Here is an 18576-nt window from a genome sequence, read left to right on the forward strand (position 1 = left end):
GTACTAAATACCTGTATGTCATGTATGTCCCTATGCCATAAATGTCATGTATGTTGAGTATGTCATAAATGTCACTATGAATTGAAAATGGGGGACCCTGATGTAAACAAGACGAAAGTCTCTCTCTGGTCTGCATCCCCTTAACAATTGTGTGTATTGAGCCGTACTGTATTGTACACATTCTGCAATCTGTTAAATAAAGTTTAATTCACTCAAAGGCAAGAACAAGCCACAAAGCAAACGATAGATTGGTGTCCCGTAAGGACATTAATTGTAAGAGAAATCACCAGGCCAGCCAAGAACATTGAACCCTCTCGCGGGCAAAATAACAAGTCAGACAAAAGTAGAGACTAAAAAACAAAAAGGAAAACAAACTTGCCAAGTCGAGCTGCTGAAACTCCAGAGCACGTCTTGCTGGCTTCTTATTCACGTCGCGGTATGTGTAAAACAACGACAATTGCAATGTTCATTGTATAAGAAGCCACAGTAGCTCCCTATAGCTACGCTGTTCCCAGGAAAACAATGTTAAACAACGAACTAGCATCACTTGCTAGGTGCTAACGTTACTTCCATAGCAGCTGACTTGTTCATGTTTGCTCTTCTTGGCACCGCTACACGAGTAAAGTGGTGCAAACATTGTCCACGTGTAACCGACAGGCAAATAAACGAAACGTGGAAAATGTTACACGTATAGATATATAAAATAGATATAAAATCCCCGTAGCTTGGTTATTCTTGCGAAAACGCGCCAGGCTAGACCGTACAAAAAGCGCGAAATATACGTAACCTCTAACTTCCACCAATCACGGAAGAGTCAATCCCTGGCGTCACTACCGGTCACTGCCTTGCGTCAGAAACGTAACTTACTTATTTATTTATATAAATTTTACAGCTGTAGTGGTAGCTGGTTTACAGCAGATATGACAGCAGTCCCGTCAGTTGCTGCTCCAGTAGGATGGGCGGAAATGCACTCAAAAAGGTTAAATATGTGAGGTAGCCTACATTCATGTTTTGTCTGACTCCCACGTCCCACCTAAACGGACAATATAACGTATGAAGTATATCGCGGCATACATGCATACTGCACCTTATGTGTATACTGTATACTACTTCATCAGAGCATACATTTAGTATTTTTAGATTAGATATTAGATTAGATATGAGCAGTGATGGGCATATATATTGTAACTATATTTATTGTAGGGCAAATATAACTGAGAGGGCATACATACCCTCATCTTGCACCTTGACCTTTTTACACTGCCTACTTGCCCATATGCGCATGTCCAGAGTAAATTATATTTTTATATTGTTTACAGGCCTATTTTTATTCTATTTGTATTTGTACTTCTCTCCACTGTACTATAATTCTATTGATTGATTGAAAACTTTATTAACAGATTGCAGAATGGGTACAATACAGTACAGCTCAATACCTGTATCATGTCTTCTACTACCTGTGTACCTCCCCTCCCCCTCCCCATGCTGCTATGATGCCTGCATTTCCCCAAGGGGATCAATAAAAAAAATCTTATCTTATCTTATCTTATTTGAAGAGCTTTATTTCTAAATTGAAAATAAGCTATTTGAAACGTTCTTAACCCATACGTAGAACTACCATATAAATCTGCTTTGTTCCAGTGTTTACAAGCATTACCAATATAAATGTAGCACCCTGAAAATATGGCTATTATTCAGAAGTGCTGACTTGCCTTTTATCTCCCCTTGGTGCACCAAGACATAGTAACTAGTTTCCATTGATATTCCCTCGAACAATGACACAGGTTTCTCCTTCTCCTACTGGCTGGAATGTGGATTATAAACAGTAACACTGGATCATATTCTTCCACCCAGTGCTTCTTCTGTGGGGCTAGTTGGCGATACCAGCAGGGGGCAGCGGTGGCAGGCGGAGTGTACAAGAGAGACGGGGAAGGAAGCAAGTCAACTGAGATGGAAGTGGGAGGAACCAGCCTCTTCGACATTGGACTTGGATGTGATCGGTCATGTCTAGACAGAGCCCCGTAGTGGACCACACGGGTGAACGTATTGAACTTGAGTATATTACGGGTTATCCTAGAAAAGTAAACGTAGTAGCGTGTTGCATGTTTCCCCAATGAATAACCCTAGTGATACAACGAGTTATCCTAGAAGAAATGCGGTATAGCCAAGTGTGGCTTATGTTAACGATATTCCCTCTAGTGAGGTGCCCCGCCAGCGTGGCTTGAAGAGGACCGGTGTTTAGAGACACCCTGCGTCATTATATATTGCGGCTAGCAGGAGGGCTGTTTGGGACCCAATGAGTAGCTTCAGTAAAGGTAGGGCTAGAGTATTGCTGCGCGTCTACCCAGCACCGGCCTTCAACAACCAGTCTTCGCCGGCGTTCGACGTCTGCTCTGCCCCGGCTGTCTTCAGCCCAGCACGGGAGTTCTTCCCGTCCAGCAGAGGTCGCCATCACCCAGCATGCGCTCTCAGCTCGCTACTGCTTCCTCTGCTCCAGCCACGCTGGCTAGCGCCCGCGACGAGAGCGTTCGACGCCATCTTGCTACCCGGACAGTGGTGGCGCGGCGAGGACGCCATCTTGGTTGAGTACATTAGAGCGTCAGTGCTCCGGATCTTATTGCACAGTACACAGTGTGATGCGGCCTACGGGTGAAGCTAACGTTGCTAACTACAGTTCATAGGGGTACCCCATAAACATTATATGCCGGCATTAGTATAGGACTCTTGTTTTGGTAAAGTGGGCCCACCTTTTTGATTTCCTTTGAGTGTGATAACGTGTTGGTTCTTTAATAATAATTTCCCATCTAATTAACCCTTTCCCTGTGGGGAGGTTACAGACCTGTGATCTCATAAGTAAAGCCTTAGAGAGGTATTATTCCTACCATATAATTAAAGCCTGAGAGAGGTATTATCCATGGTACTAACCCAGACGTGGGTGATGAGTCAAGCACATTGAAGTATATTATCCCTGGTACTGACGCAGAGGTGGGTGTATAATATAAGTGTCTATAAGGTATTGAGTTACAAACTGAGTAATAGTAGGACTTCATTCTATTTGACCATTCCTATTAAATCTTTGTAACTGAACAGTACAAATTAATATAAAGCATTAGATGGGGTTCTGTGTGCGTGTCCATTCCTGTGCCCAGTAGTAATCATTTTGGTGTGGGTAACGTTCATGCAATTAACCCCTTCCTATTCAACCTTTCCCTTCTTACTGTAAGGTTTCTAGTGTCACTGAGGGAGGGTACTGCTTGCGGGGGGAACCAAGTTATTTATTTACCATTCAGTCACTGGGTGTGGGAGGGTTAAAGGAGTAATTGGGGGAAGTGAGAGCGAGTTGGGGAGTACTGCTGACCGCCCTGGAAGGGAGAGGAAGACCAGAGTACCAGACCAGGTTGGTAAATCCAGGGCCCCATCCACCCTCACTGCCAGCCTCCAGTTGATGCTCCAGACCCAAAGACGGAGGTGCAGTCAGACAGAGATCTACTGTGTCTCGCTACCCAGTGGCTGTGCACACCCGTTCCCACGAAGCAGGGATAATCCACCCTGCTACATAAACAATCCCTTTACAGGCACAGGATTATACTTTTATTTTTTTTTGCCTCACATTCACCCATTCACTCACATGGATGGCGGAGGCAACCATGCAAGGTGCCAACCTGTTCATCAGGAGCAGTTAGGGGGTTAAGTGTCTTGCTCAAGGACACTCGACACACTGCCAGGAGGAGCCGGAATCGAACTGGAAACCTTCCAATTACCAGACGACCACTCTACCTACGATCGCCCCTGGCTACCCATTCGTTTACATTTGGATCACTGATTGACCTTTTAAAATGTCCACTTAGGGCCAGTAGACCAGAGGTTCTTTTCTGTTCTACTTTCAGGTCCAGACATGACTTTTTCATACATTTTGATAATTTTATTAGGCCTACTATAAATGATTGTAAAACGAACACTCAAAAAGTACATGATTAACCAATGGATGTAAAATTCCATACTATAAATTTGTCCTGGTTCGGGCGGCTACGTGGTGTAGTGGGCAAGGCGCTCGCCACGAATGCGGAGACGCTGGGCTCGCCTGTTCGAGCCCAGCGCTCCACATTGCTTTCAGTTTAGCTGGTCGTTCATACTAATACACATTGGCCGTATTAGGGGGTGGGAAACTGATGGGTGGGGATCGGGCGTTGTGGACAACGACTCCTACAGGTCGGTTGGTGCGCCTGCGCAGTAGAATTAGGAAGTGTCGGGGGCAGCGTGAGCCTCCCACGCGTTACTCCTCGCCACTGAGAGATCGAGCTGCGCAGGTGAAAAGATGCGACTGCTGTTACCTCAAGTACCGGAGGGGACTTGTGCTATGTATGACTTAGTCCACATTGCAGCCGGCTTGTGGGAGGCAAGAAACAGCGTTCGTGACAGGGGAGGGTTGAATTGGATGATACGAAATTGGGATGGGAGAAAATATAGAAAATGGGAGAAAAAGTGGATCAAAAAGAAGAAAAAAAATTGTCCTGGTTCCACCTATTGTATTCATGGATAAGGCTGATAGATGGTTTTCAGTTACTGTAAAATGTTACAGGTTGACAGAATTATTTTGTATTTTTCCCTGAGTGTTTTTGTGAGGTTTCTGTCCTTGCTCACTCACTCGTTCTGTTCCTTTAAACCACCTCGCTCTGTTTTCATTTGTTTCTGTTAATCATTCAATTCCCCCATTCACACGCTTCTTCCCAGTGACGTCGTCAGAGACGTCGTTGATTGGTTCTCTCCCGTCCGCACGCTTTTCAATCACATTCCCCAGCTGTCACTGCTTGTCAATCAATCAATCCCGTATTATTTATACCCCGTTTCTCCACTCTAGTTTTGTTGGATCGTTTTGATATTTCTCTGTTTGCATTCTCCGTTCCTGCTGCTGCTGCTGTTTGCTCTCTGTGCTTTACCTCCAGGATATTCCAAGAAGCCTTCCTCTTGGACACCTTTTCCCCGTGGCGACGCGCTCGCTCTGCTGCTGTTCCAGCACTCATTACGCACTACGTCTGGGTGAGTTTTTTTTTGTCTTGATCAAATTCCGTTTTCGTGTGTTTCTATAACACTGAAGATTACCACCTTTTTTTATCAGACAGTCACTCACCCAGCGATCGCCTTTTTGTTGTTCTCACTGGGATAATATTTTTGGGACTTTACATCTCCCACTGTGTGTTGTTCACACCGAAGATATTATTCACATTGGATTGTTTTTTGGACTTCACTCTCAGTGTCTATTTTGCACCGAAGATATTCACTTGGGATTGTGTTTTGGAACAGTGCTCACTGTGTGTATTTACACGAAGATATTCACTTGGGATTGTGTTTTGGAACAGTGCTCACTGTGTGTATTTACACGAAGAGATTCACTTGGGATTGTGTTTTGGAACTTTGCTCACTGTGTGTATTTACACGAAGATTAGTTCACTTGGATAACTTTTGTATTTGGGTACAAGTCACCTCTCCTGTTCTCCTGCTCGTTCCACCTGCACCCTTGTTGACTCGCTCCCTCTCTCTCTCTCTCGGTCCCGCAACACTTCGGAGATTCTGCCGAGAGAAGTCTGCAGAGCGGCTCAGACGTCAGCATCTGCTACCCCCTACTACCACCACGGGAGAAGCTGCAGAGCAGCAGAACATTTCCCCCTTGCTTGTGTACCTGTCTTGTTTGACTTGACTATTCTGTGCTCATTAATTAGTCTCAATAAACAAGCCCTTGTTTTTGGCAACTCTGAATTCCTACTCTCTTGTGTCGTGCGTTTGGGGTCGGTGTCAAACCATAACATTACGATCCAACCAAAATGACGACCCCAGCCGACACAGAGAGGGTCAGAACCGCACTTGCTAATCAAGTCGAGTTGACCAGGGATCACAGTCTCCAATTAGAGCGGGCTGCGGCTGCGGTGCAGAGTCTCAGGGATCAGGTCCTGCCTATGCAAGGGTCAATGGCCGCTATGGCGGGACAACAGTCCGACATTCTCGCTCAGCTTCACTCGCTGGGCGACACCGTTAATGCTTTTCATCTCTCACAACCTTCAGGAGCATTCCCCGCAGCCCCAGCAGATCCCGCACCTCGGGAACCCCATCTCTCCGTCCCACGGCTGTTCGACGGCAATCCCGAGGAGTGTGCCACATTCATCATGCAATGTGAGTTGGTTTTCCGTCATCAACCAAGCCGTTTTTCTGCTCGTGGGTCCCAAGTGGCTTATATGACGAACTTGCTTTCAGGCCATGCTGCCCAGTGGGTCACTTCCTCCTGGGCAATGGAAGCAGATTTTGTGTTTTCCTATCCAGACTTCGTGGCGGAGCTCCGCAGAGTGTTCCACCATCCAGCCCGAGGTCTGGACCCTGGAGCCCGGTTGGGGACTTTCCGACAGGGGAGCGGCAGGGTGACGGACTATGTCTTGGAGTTTCGTCTGGCGGCGGTGGAGAGTGGATGGAACGAACCTGCTCTTCGCCTAACCTTCTTGAGGGGGCTCAGTGACGCAGTCCGGGACCAGCTCGCTACCCGGGAGTTGCCCGACTCCCTCGAGGATCTGTTTAGCCTCGTCATCCGTATTGACGGACGCCTCCTGGAGAGAAGGCGCGAGAGGACCCGACTGTTACCTCCTGAGGCACCCCGGATTCCCCGGACGCATGACGTCACTCCTGGACGCCCTGTCCTCAACACTACTGGTGGTAGCAGGCCCCCCCGTTCGGTTCGCGAGGAGGAACCCATGCAGCTGGGACGCTCTCATCTGAGCCAGGCGGAGCGTGAGGCAAGGCTCAGGTCCGGTCTCTGCCTCTACTGCGGAGGTGCGGGACACCGAATCGCCGACTGCCCCACCCGGCCAAAAGATCAGGCTCACCGAGACCCCGGGAGATCCTGGTGAGCCGTTTTTCCCATTCCCAGCGCCGCGCACCACCTGACCATCTGATGAGCGTCACCCTGGCCTGGGGGGACCAACGTGCCACGGTGGAGGCCCTCATCGACTCAGGGGCAGACGAGAATTTCCTCGACTTCGAGTTCGCCACCCGAGCCAACATTCCACTTGAGGACCTTGTGAGGCCCTTGGAGATCTTTTCGTTGGACCAACACCGCCTGGCCGACATCTCTCAACGCACCGGCCCAGTCGTGCTGACCATCGCTGGGAACCACGTCGAGAGAATCCAGTTCCTCATCACCCAATCCCCCCTTGTCCCGGTGGTCCTGGGTAGGCCCTGGCTCGCGCTGCACGAGCCCCACATCGCCTGGTCCTCCGGTACCATCAGGGGCTGGAGCCCCTCCTGTCACGCCCTGTGTCTGCAGGCGGCGTCCTGTCCGCCGCCCCGGAGGCCCGCTGGTGAGTTGCCTCCGGACCTCTCGTCCATACCTCCCGAGTACCACAACCTCTTGGAGGTTTTCAGTAAGACCAGGGCTCAGGCCCTTCCACCTCACCGCCCCTATGACTGCGCCATCGACCTCCGCCAAGGGGCTCCCCTTCCCGGCAGCCGCCTCTACAGTCTGACTGTCCCGGAGAAGAAGGCGATGGATCTCTACATCTCTGAGTCATTGGAAGCAGGACTCATTCGGCCTTCCTCCTCCCCGGTGGCGGCCGGGTTCTTCTTTGTTGGTAAGAAGGATGGGGACCTGCGACCCTGCATCGACTATCGTCAGCTCAACGAGATCACCATCAAGAACAAATACCCTCTACCTCTCATGAGCTCCACCTTCGAGCCACTGACCCAGGCCTCGTTCTTCACCAAGCTGGACCTCCGGAGTGCCTACCATCTTGTCCGTATCCGTGAGGGCGATGAATGGAAGACCGCCTTCAAGACCCCCAGGGGCCACTACGAGTACCTAGTAATGCCGTTCGGCCTCACCAACGCCCCGGCGGTATTCCAGTAGGGCGGGCCATACTTTATTTTTTTTGGAAAATCAATCGAGTGGGGTGTCTAAAATACGTGTTTTTTTGTGGGGAATTCAAATATGGGATTATTTTTACAATTGGATAACTCCTACCTACATTGTTTTGGATTTCAAAATGGCCGATTTGACCATTTTTCACCCCTTGGCCATACATGGATGCCAACATGAATCTTAAGGAAATCCTAACATGCAAGGTGTCTAAATGATGTGTTTCTTAATGGGGAATTCAAATATGAGTTCATTTTTGGGATAGGATAACTCTAACCTACATCATTTTGGATTTCAAAATGGCCGATTTTACCATTTTTCACCCCTTGGCCATACATGGATGATAACATGAATCTGAAGGAATTCCTAACATGCAATATGTCTAAATGATGTGTTTCTTAATGGGGAATTCAAATATGAGGTCATTTTTGGGATAGGATAAATATAACCTGCATAATCTTGGATTTCAAAATGGCTGATTTTACCATTTGAACCCATTGGTATTGTATTACAAAATTGCAAAGATAAAAAATATATGGGAAATCATTTATAATGACAAAGCCATCAAATTTATTAACAAGTGAACTGTATATAACTGGATACAACTCCAAAGATCAATAATAATAATAATACTAACAATAATAAATTGTATTTGTAATGCACACAAACACCTAAGTGCTAAATCTCGATTTCCTGACTTCTTGAACTTTGCCAGGTTCCAATATCAAGTTCAAGTTCAAGTTCAAGTTCAAGTTCTTTAATAGTTGTCATACAGAAGTACAGAATACTTTCATACAAAATGCTTCTTACTGTTACGCTCCAGAGACTGTGCTAGACAAGATAGTATCAAATAACATAATAACATAATATAGCATGAATTTAGAAGAAGAGAATGAGGTCACAGTGTTCGGTATAGACATATGTACAATGTTCTGAGTTACCATATAATATACAATACACAATACTATGCAGTGTACTAATGTACAGTACTATCTAGTGCAAAGCAGAAATGGGATGAGGTACAATTTTAGGTACAATTTACAGTAAGGTGTACGAGTTGTAGTGCAATCCTTCGTCCATAAATATAAAGTGTGGGGAGTGGGTGCTACAGTGTGTTTGTTTAAAGTGGGTGTGTGCTATAAAGTGTGTGGAGTGGGTGCTACAGTGTGTTTGTTTAAAGTGAGTGTGTGCGTGTGGATGTGTGTGCTATGTGCGTTTGGTGGTTGTTGTTGTGTAGTGTTCATTCATTGTTCGTTTAGCAGCCTGATGGCCTGGGGATAGAAGCTACTTCTGAGTCTTTCTGTGCTCGCCTTGAGACTCCGGTATCGCTTGCCTGACCGCAGCAGTTCAAAGAGGCAGTTGTTCGGGTGACTGGAGTCTTTAATGATTCTCTTAGCCTTGCCCTTGCAACGCTTGTAGTAAATGTTCTGGAGGGTGGGGAGCCCCACTCCAATTGTGCGTTCGGCTGCACGTGTCACTCTTTGTAGTCTGCTTCGGTCTTTTGCAGTGCTATTCCCAAACCAGGAGGTGATGTTGCCGGTCAAGATGCTCTCTATTGTACATGAGTAGAAGTTCTTAAGGATCTTCTGGCTGACTTGGAACTTCCTTAGGCGCCTGAGGAAGTAGAGGCGTTGTCGTGCCTTCTTCACCACACTGTTAATGTGTGTGGTCCATGTCAAGTCCTCGGATATGTAGGCTCCGAGGTACTTGAAGCTGTTGACTCTCTCAACCGGTGCCCCGTCGATGCTGAGGGGGCTGTAGTCCTTGACCCCCGACCTCCTGAAGTCCACAATCATCTCCTTTGTTTTGCTGACGTTCAGGGAGAGGCTGTTTTCCTGGCACCATCCCGCCAGGACCTTGACCTCTTCCAGGTAGGCCCTCTCGTCGTTGGCAGAGATCAGGCCCACCACCACTGTGTCGTCAGCAAATTTGACGATTGTATTGCTACTCCGCTGAGCCACACAGTCGTGTGTGTACAGGGAGTAGAGGAGGGGACTCAGAACACAGCCCTGGGGGGCCCCTATGTTGAGGGTGATGGATGAGGAGGTGCAGTTGCCTGCTCTCACCACCTGGGGTCTGCCAGTCAGGAAGTCCAAGACCCACTGGCAGAGGTCATAGCCCAATGTGTCCAATATCTTGATTGGACTCATTCTTGGATGGCAAGATCTCCTACTGTACTGCTTTAGCCACCAACCTACAAACACAAACTTAAAGTCAACGTCAGCCATAAATAGGTGAGCTCTTTCCAGAACTACTCAGCAGAAACCTCTGTAACCATTTTAACAAACGTCTCAATGTAGCCTATTGAGAAAATCCATGGGGCTCCATCAATCATCTATCTTCTTAAATTTGATCAGGTTGCACAAGTCCTGCTTGGATTCATTCTTGGACATCAGCCTCCTGCTGGTCTCCTGAGCCCTGATCCCTCCATCCCTTTTTTCTTATGAAAAGTACTTAGCAGAGGCCTCAGTCACCATTTTAACAACCCTCTCGATGCTTTGTGTGTGGCAAGGCCAGTCGAGAACCTCCATGGGGGTGTTGATGAAGTTCTTCACCTCGGAGGTGCTTAGGGAGCAGGTGAGAGGTGGCTCTGACACATCTTCTGACCAGCTGATTAAGCCACCAATGCTGGAAGCGTCACTATTGATGTGAGGTGTTCTTCTGATCCTGACACAGGAGTCTCCCAGCTGAGTGTCTGGATCCCCCTCTCCCCTGATGGCCAGGATTCTCTCCACCCCCTCAATTCTCTCTTTTTGATCCTCAGAGCACAGCAGTGTTTGGAGGATGGCTTCACTGTGGGCATACCAAGCAGATCTTCTCACAGTTGGCATCACAACATCCAGCACCTCCTTCCTCTGAGACTTGAGGCAGTCCAGCTGAAACAGGATGTGCCTAGGCCCTTCGATCCAGGAGTGCTTGACCTTCATGTTGAACCAACATGGATAATACACTCCAATGATGAATTCCACAATGCATTGTAGATTATTCAGGTTCTTTCTTTTAAGTTGATGCTTCGACACCCAGAGCCTGAGGAGTCTGTTTGCTGTGGTGAGCCAGCGGCTGTGGTTTACCGGTCCAATCTCCAGCAGAGCCAGCCTTGCAGAAAGCACTCCATCCCTGATTGCACAGACCAGCTTATAGCCATAGTGTTGATCAGTTGAGAGATCTTGAATGATCTTCTCAGGCAGCTTGATCAGCGGAGGGCCAAGAAAGATCCTGGTGAAGTTAGGATTGATCTCCAAGTCTGTAACAGAATCAAGGAGCTGTCCTATTGGCCCAGACAATTTGTTGTCTGACAGAGTAGCCCCATCAACTTCAACAATGAGACGGCGCAGTGGAAGTTCACCAGTGTGCAGGTTGCACAACAACCAGACCAGCTTTCTCCCCAGGTGCAGCTCCAGCTTCCGCATTACACCTGCCTTCACTCCAGTGTTGACATTGGTCGAGTCTCCTCCAATGGCCCACAAGGTCTTATCAGAACCTCTCTCTTTCAGCCAGGCAAACAGGACCTTAGCAATCTTCTCTGCATGGGACTCCTCTTTAGTTGCTTTCTCTGGTGTAAAGTGGAACAGATAGTTGCTGCCAGGCTCACTAGCAACACTATAGTGTTCTTCCTTGATCTTTGCAGGAAAAGATTGGTCACTGCCCTCAGCTTCCATCATCACATTGGTCATGTCAATCCGCCCATCAAAGAGGATACAGGAGATCCCCCCCTCCTCCCTGCACTTCTCCTCAAACTCTTCCCCCAGCTCTTGCATCAACTTTTCTTGTGCTCTCTTAACCTTGTTCTTATCAATCACTTTACTTGTGTCATCTTCTAAGATGAGTTCTGCATCAATCAGAGCTGCAGTTGCTATAGCTGCAGTTGGCCTTAGACCTATGCCATACCTTACACTAGCAAGGGCGATGTTTGGAATCTCATCATAATTTTTCCGTAGCTTTGCTGAAGCTGCAGGGTCAGTTTCAGGAATGAGCTCAACTTCAGGGACTGTAAGGAAGCTCTCAAAATCCTTCCTGGCAACCTTGTCTGCTGCTGCAAAGCTTTCTTCTTTGCCCCTTCTCCTTTTCTCTGCCTTCTTTTCCATCCCCTGCCTTTCCAATGTTTTCACCTGTCTCTTGTGCTCAGGCAGATCAGCTCCAGCCATTTGGTGTGGTCCTTTACTTCCAACCTTTTCCCTCTGTCCCTTGATGTAGGCAATATCTTTCACAGGAATCTTTTTGTCTTTGCTGCAGCAACAGTTAATGTTCAGATTCATGTTGGCATCCATGTATGGCCAAGGGGTGAAAAATGGTAAAATCGGCCATTTTGAAATAAAAAATTATGCAGGTTAGAGTTATCCTATCCCAAAAATGACCTCATATTTGAATTCCCCATTAAGAAACACATCATTTAGACACCTTGCATGTTAGGATTTCCTTCAGATTCATGTTGGCATCCATGTATGGCCAAGGGGTGAAAAATGGTAAAATCGGCCATTTTGAAATCCAAAATTATGTAGGTTAGAGTTATTCTATCCCAAAAATGAACTCATATTTGAATTCCCCATTAAGAAACACATCATTTAGACACCTTGCATGTTATGATTTCCTTCAAATTCATGTTGGCATCCATGTATGGCCAAGGGGTGAAAAATGGTCAAATCGGCCATTTTGAAATCCAAAACAATGTAGGTAGGAGTTATCCGATTAGAAAAATAATCCCATATTTGAATTCCCCACAAAAAAACACGTATTTTAGACACCCCACTCGATTGATTTTCCAAAAAAAAAAAAAGTATGGCCCGCCCTAGTATTCCAGGCACTCATGAACGACGTCCTTCGTGACATGCTGGAGGTGTTCGTGGTGGTGTACCTGGACGACATTCTCATCTTTTCCAGGACCCTCGAGGAACACATCCAGCATGTCCGCCGTGTGCTGGAGCGCCTCCTCCACAATCGGCTCTTCGTCAAGGCGGAGAAGTGCCGTTTCCACTCCAACTCCGTCGACTACCTGGGCTTCATCGTTGAGAAGGGCTTGACCCGAGCGGATCCTCGCAAGATCCAGGCTGTGGAGGATTGGCCAGAACCCACCACTCGGAAGGAGTTACAGAGTTTCCTCGGGTTCGCCAACTTCTACCGAAGGTTCATCCGGAACTACAGTCAAGTGGCGGAGCCACTTACCAAGCTGACCTCCCCCGCTCTGCCGTTCGACTGGTCCCCAGCGGCATGCGCTGCGTTCGTATCCCTCAAGAGAAGGTTCACTTCCGCCCCTATCCTGCTCCACCCTGACCCCAAGAGACAGTTCATCGTGGAGGTGGACGCCTCGGATTCTGGCCTAGGCGCTGTCCTATCCCAACGTTCTCTTTCAGACCAGAAGGTGCATCCTTGCGCCTTCTACTCGCGTCGCTTCCTCCCTGCCGAGAGGAACTACGACACCGGCAATCGGGAGCTGCTGGCGGTCGTGGCTGCGCTGGAGGAGTGGCGTCATTGGCTAGAGGGTGCCGAGGAGCCTTTTACCATCTGGACGGACCACAAGAACCTGACGTTCATCCGCGCTTCCAGGCGCCTCAACGGTCGGCAGGCGAGATGGGCCAGTTTCCTCAGTCGGTTCGACTTCTCGCTAACCTTCCGCCCCGGTTCTCGCAACACGAAGGCCGACTCCCTGTCCCGGATGCACTCCAAGGGGGCTCCACCCTCTGAGGACCCTACTCCCATCCTCCCGGAGGCCCGAGTGGTTGGAGCCATCACCTTGGGCATCGAGGGTGTGGTAAGGCGTGCCCTACGCTTCCAACGTGCTCCTAGCAACGTCCCTAGGAGTCGTCTCTTCGTCCCCGACTCTGTCCGGTCCCAGGTACTGCTGTGGGGCCATACCAGCCGGTTCGCCTGCCACCCTGGCGTCCATCGCACGTTCTCCTTCCTGGCTCGTCGTTTCTGGTGGCCCACCATGCGGAACGACGTCAAGGAGTTCGTATTGGCCTGCACGGTCTGTGCCCGCAGCAAGGCCTCTCACCAGGCACCCTCCGGGCTCTTGCAGCCACTTCCCGTTCCGAGCCGTCCGTGGTCACATGTGGCGCTGGACTTCGTCACTGGTCTGCCCTCCTCCCAGGGGAACACCTGCCTTCTGACCGTGGTGGATCGATTCAGCAAGGGGGTTCACCTCGTGGCCCTCTCCAAGCTTCCCTCGGCGGCCGAGACGGCGGACCTCCTGACGCACCACGTGTTCCGCCTTCATGGGTTTCCCCAGGACATCGTCTCTGACCGGGGGCCCCAGTTCACCTCCCAGGTATGGCGGGCCTTTTGCAAGGGATTGGGGGCAACGGTCAGTCTTTCCTCTGGTTATCATCCCCAGACTAACGGGCAGACGGAGAGGATGAACCAGAGCGTGGAGTCTGCTCTTCGGTGTGTGGCAGCCGAGAGACCAGCATCCTGGAGCCGTTTCCTTCCCTGGGTTGAATACTCCATCAATTCTATGGTCAGTTCCGCCACCGGCCTCTCCCCCTTTGAGGTCTCCCTGGGCTACCAGCCCCCTCTTTTCCCCGCACAGGAGACGGAAGTGGCAGTTCCCTCCGTGCAGGTCCACCTCGACCGCTGCCGACGAGTTTGGGAGATCACCAGGACCGCGCTGCTCCGGACATCTGAGCGCGCCTGTCGTGGTGCCGACCGGCGCCGGGTTCCTGCGCCGACTTACCGCCCTGGGCAGAGGGTGTGGCTCTCCGCAAAGGACCTCCCGCTACGGTCCTCGGCCAAGAAGCTCAACCCCCGTTTCGTCGGACCTTTCGAGGTCCTGAAGGTACTCAGTCCGGCGGCCCTGCGCCTGAAACTTCCTGCATCCATGCACATCCACCCCGTGTTCCATGTCTCCCGGGTTAAGCCCGTCTCCCTCAGTCCCCTTATGCCTCCAGCTCCTGATCCGCCGCCTCCCGTGTTGGTGGATGGTCACCCCCAGTGGCAGGTCCGCCGGTTGATGGGCGTTCGTCGGCGGGGCCGGGGGTTCCAATACCTGGTGGACTGGGAGGGTTACGGCCCTGAGGAGCGTAGCTGGGTCTCCCGGCAGCTCATCGTGGATCCCGGCTTGATCACTGACTTCCATCGTGCCCATCCTGACGAGCCGGGTCGGCCTGGTCGCCGGGTGGCTCCCGTGGAGGGGGGGGTACTGTGAGGTTTCTGTCCTTGCTCACTCACTCGTTCTGTTCCTTTAAACCACCTCGCTCTGTTTTCATTTGTTTCTGTTAATCATTCAATTCCCCCATTCACACGCTTCTTCCCAGTGACGTCGTCAGAGACGTCGTTGATTGGTTCTCTCCCGTCCGCACGCTTTTCAATCACATTCCCCAGCTGTCACTGCTTGTCAATCAATCAATCCCGTATTATTTATACCCCGTTTCTCCACTCTAGTTTTGTTGGATCGTTTTGATATTTCTCTGTTTGCATTCTCCGTTCCTGCTGCTGCTGCTGTTTGCTCTCTGTGCTTTACCTCCAGGATATTCCAAGAAGCCTTCCTCTTGGACACCTTTTCCCCGTGGCGACGCGCTCGCTCCGCTGCTGTTCCAGCACTCATTACGCACTACGTCTGGGTGAGTTTTTTACTGACTGTCTTGATCAAATTCCGTTTTCGTGTGTTTCTATAACACTGAAGATTACCACCTTTTTTTATCAGACAGTCACTCACCCAGCGATCGCCTTTTTGTTGTTCTCACTGGGATAATATTTTTGGGACTTTACATCTCCCACTGTGTGTTGTTCACACCGAAGATATTATTCACATTGGATTGTTTTTTGGACTTCACTCTCAGTGTCTATTTTGCACCGAAGATATTCACTTGGGATTGTGTTTTGGAACAGTGCTCACTGTGTGTATTTACACGAAGATATTCACTTGGGATTGTGTTTTGGAACAGTGCTCACTGTGTGTATTTACACGAAGAGATTCACTTGGGATTGTGTTTTGGAACTTTGCTCACTGTGTGTATTTACACGAAGATTAGTTCACTTGGATAACTTTTGTATTTGGGTACAAGTCACCTCTCCTGTTCTCCTGCTCGTTCCACCTGCACCCTTGTTGACTCGCTCCCTCTCTCTCTCTCTCGGTCCCGCAACACTTCGGAGATTCTGCCGAGAGAAGTCTGCAGAGCGGCTCAGACGTCAGCATCTGCTACCCCCTACTACCACCACGGGAGAAGCTGCAGAGCAGCAGAACATTTCCCCCTTGCTTGTGTACCTGTCTTGTTTGACTTGACTATTCTGTGCTCATTAATTAGTCTCAATAAACAAGCCCTTGTTTTTGGCAACTCTGAATTCCTACTCTCTTGTGTCGTGCGTTTGGGGTCGGTGTCAAACCATAACAGTTTTTACAAGACTGTATTATGATTTTTACCTATTAAATACCTGTTGGATTAACCCTGTGTACAGGACTGTATTGCGAACATTTTGCCTATGGAATACCTGTGGATTCTGTGCTTTATCCCATAGCTGTGACCCAGAACATTGGACAAATTGTCTATTGGTGAATGAGTGGGCGCAGCTGTGGGTGTTTGGACTCCTCATGAGGGGACCTGGGGATATGTAGAGCGATGCACCCCAGTCTCCTCCTATGCCTTTTTGCAGGTCTCTCATAGGAGCATGATGATGTAATGGCAGAACACCTGGGTTTATAACGCCAGCTCAGCATTGAGATGGCAGACTGCTCCAGGGTGGAAGTTTCACGACAGCGTGCTGCTGCTCGTTCTTCATCTACAACGTTGGATCCTTCACCTTCTACCTCTCGACACCCTTCCCTCCAAACCATCTACACTGCTGTAGGTCCAGAGATTGACTGGCTGGGCTCCGCTGCAAATCATCTTCTGCTCAGCTAAGTACTATTCTCTGATTTCCGCATGCATAATGGTTGGATGTTAAACTGAACAACACGCTACTGACCGGGCTTTCCTTTGCTAAGTGGATTTAACCTGTGGCATTGTCCAGACGTGGCCTGAACCATAGTAAGAAGGCATTTTTTTCAACTGAGTACGTGGCCGTAGCAGCACCACCCACTATCCTGACCTAAACCATCATCAGCAAAGCATTCTCTCTGTTCCGGCTTCAACATGGACGGTCGCATTTTACGCAGCTCCCGTTACCAACGCAACAGATCAACAACAAAAAAGTATTTTGCGCATTTTATACTTTCCCTCCTGTGGATTATGGATTTGAACCTGAATTCACAACTCAAGCAGCAAATCCAGGCAGAAGTGGAGGGTAGCGAAAACGCAAATCAGCAGTCCCATTGCGACTTCTACTTATTAACGGGCATGGAGAGGAAACATCCAGCCTTCGGAGCCACGACCATCCACACAGTACTAACTGCAAATCCGGAACGAAAGAAATTACCCCGACAGGCAAGTGTAATAAGAGATCAATGTTTTTTATTATATCTGCTCATGTCGGGTGACATACATCAGAACCCTGGTCCCGTAATGACACGGAACCAGAGACTACAGTTAAATCTGCTGACCCAAGAAGCAGCAGCCAGCTTCGCCAGCACAACTGATCAACTGCTACCCACACAGACGGCGGCTAACGACATGATCAACGGCAACATTCCTCATCTACCGCCTCTGCAAAAGAACCCACGAGAGGCCACAGCGAGAGGAAAGGAACCGGGGTTCACAACCGAGGCGCCCAGCACGTCGCGGGGACAAAACAGCGAGGCATCGCTCCTCACACCGGCACCGGCCGCAACTGACGCTTCAGCCAGCAGCTGCACCAGCCGACCAGCAAGCGGCGACACACCCTCACCGAAGCCCCAGCAGACTTGGCGAGAGGCTAGAGGGAGAGCGGCGCGGGACATCGAGACCACCGAGGACCCGACGGTTAGCTTGGCTGGCCCCGCCATGCCAGCTAGTCTACCCGGGCCCGGGCCAGGACAAAAGGCACCCCCCCTCCCCCACAATGGAGTACAATCAGACACATCTGTAAACAACCAGCCCCCCCCCCCACATCGCTAGCTTTCACACAGAGGAATACAGACTCCAGAAAAGGACAAAGAATCACCCCCTCCCCCCCTCCCCACCCACGGCACAAACAGCAACAACGCCCCCCCTCCCCCCACCACAGGACAGGACACAAATGAACAGAGTTACCTCAAGTGTGACGACGTCAATCTGATTACCAGCAAAAATGGACTTCACATATTTCATCTTAATACAAATAGCCTGAGACCTAAACTGGCTGAAATCAAACAGTTGTTTTTAAACGGTAAGGCTAACATATTGACTTTCACAGAAACAAAATTAGACTCATATGTACAGGATCCAGAGATTGAAATTGAAAACTACTCAATAGTCAGGAGGGATAGGAACCAGTATGGAGGTGGTGTCTGTGTGTATATACACAAGGATACCAAATACATCAACCGTACTGACCTTAACCATGATGAAATTGAAACTGTTTGGATTAAAATCTTATTAGACAGGGCGAAACCAGTACTAGTAGGCACAATCTATAGACCACCAGAACAGAGTGGCTTTTATGACACACTTGATGGGTGTTTAGCTGGGGTGGAGGGGGTAGAAAAAATTCGTATTGGGGACTGGAACATGGATATGCTGCGTAAAGCAGCACCCGTCTTCAAGGCCTTCAGTAGATTTTCTGATCTGCACGGTTTCAGCCAGCTAATCACCCAACCCACAAGGGTATGCGATTCGACACAAACCACCATTGACCTC

At 49.3% G+C, this 18576-nt stretch overlaps 1 protein-coding gene across 2 annotated transcripts in view; it reads right to left on the bottom strand.

Annotated features, from left to right (window-relative positions):
* atad5a (ATPase family AAA domain containing 5a) overlaps positions 1 to 742 on the bottom strand; it is a 38021-nt gene extending 37279 nt beyond the window's left edge. For both annotated transcript variants that reach the window (XM_084328426.1, XM_084328425.1), the window contains exon 1: positions 380 to 742. The gene's annotated coding sequence lies outside the window, so the exon portion shown is untranslated. The remainder of the gene's footprint in view (positions 1 to 379) is intronic.
* Positions 743 to 18576: the final 17834 nt, after the last annotated feature.

The sequence above is a fragment of the Notolepis coatsorum genome (assembly GCF_963971535.1).
Source record: "Notolepis coatsorum genome assembly, chromosome: 14".
Classification (NCBI taxonomy): domain Eukaryota; kingdom Metazoa; phylum Chordata; class Actinopteri; order Aulopiformes; family Paralepididae; genus Notolepis; species Notolepis coatsorum.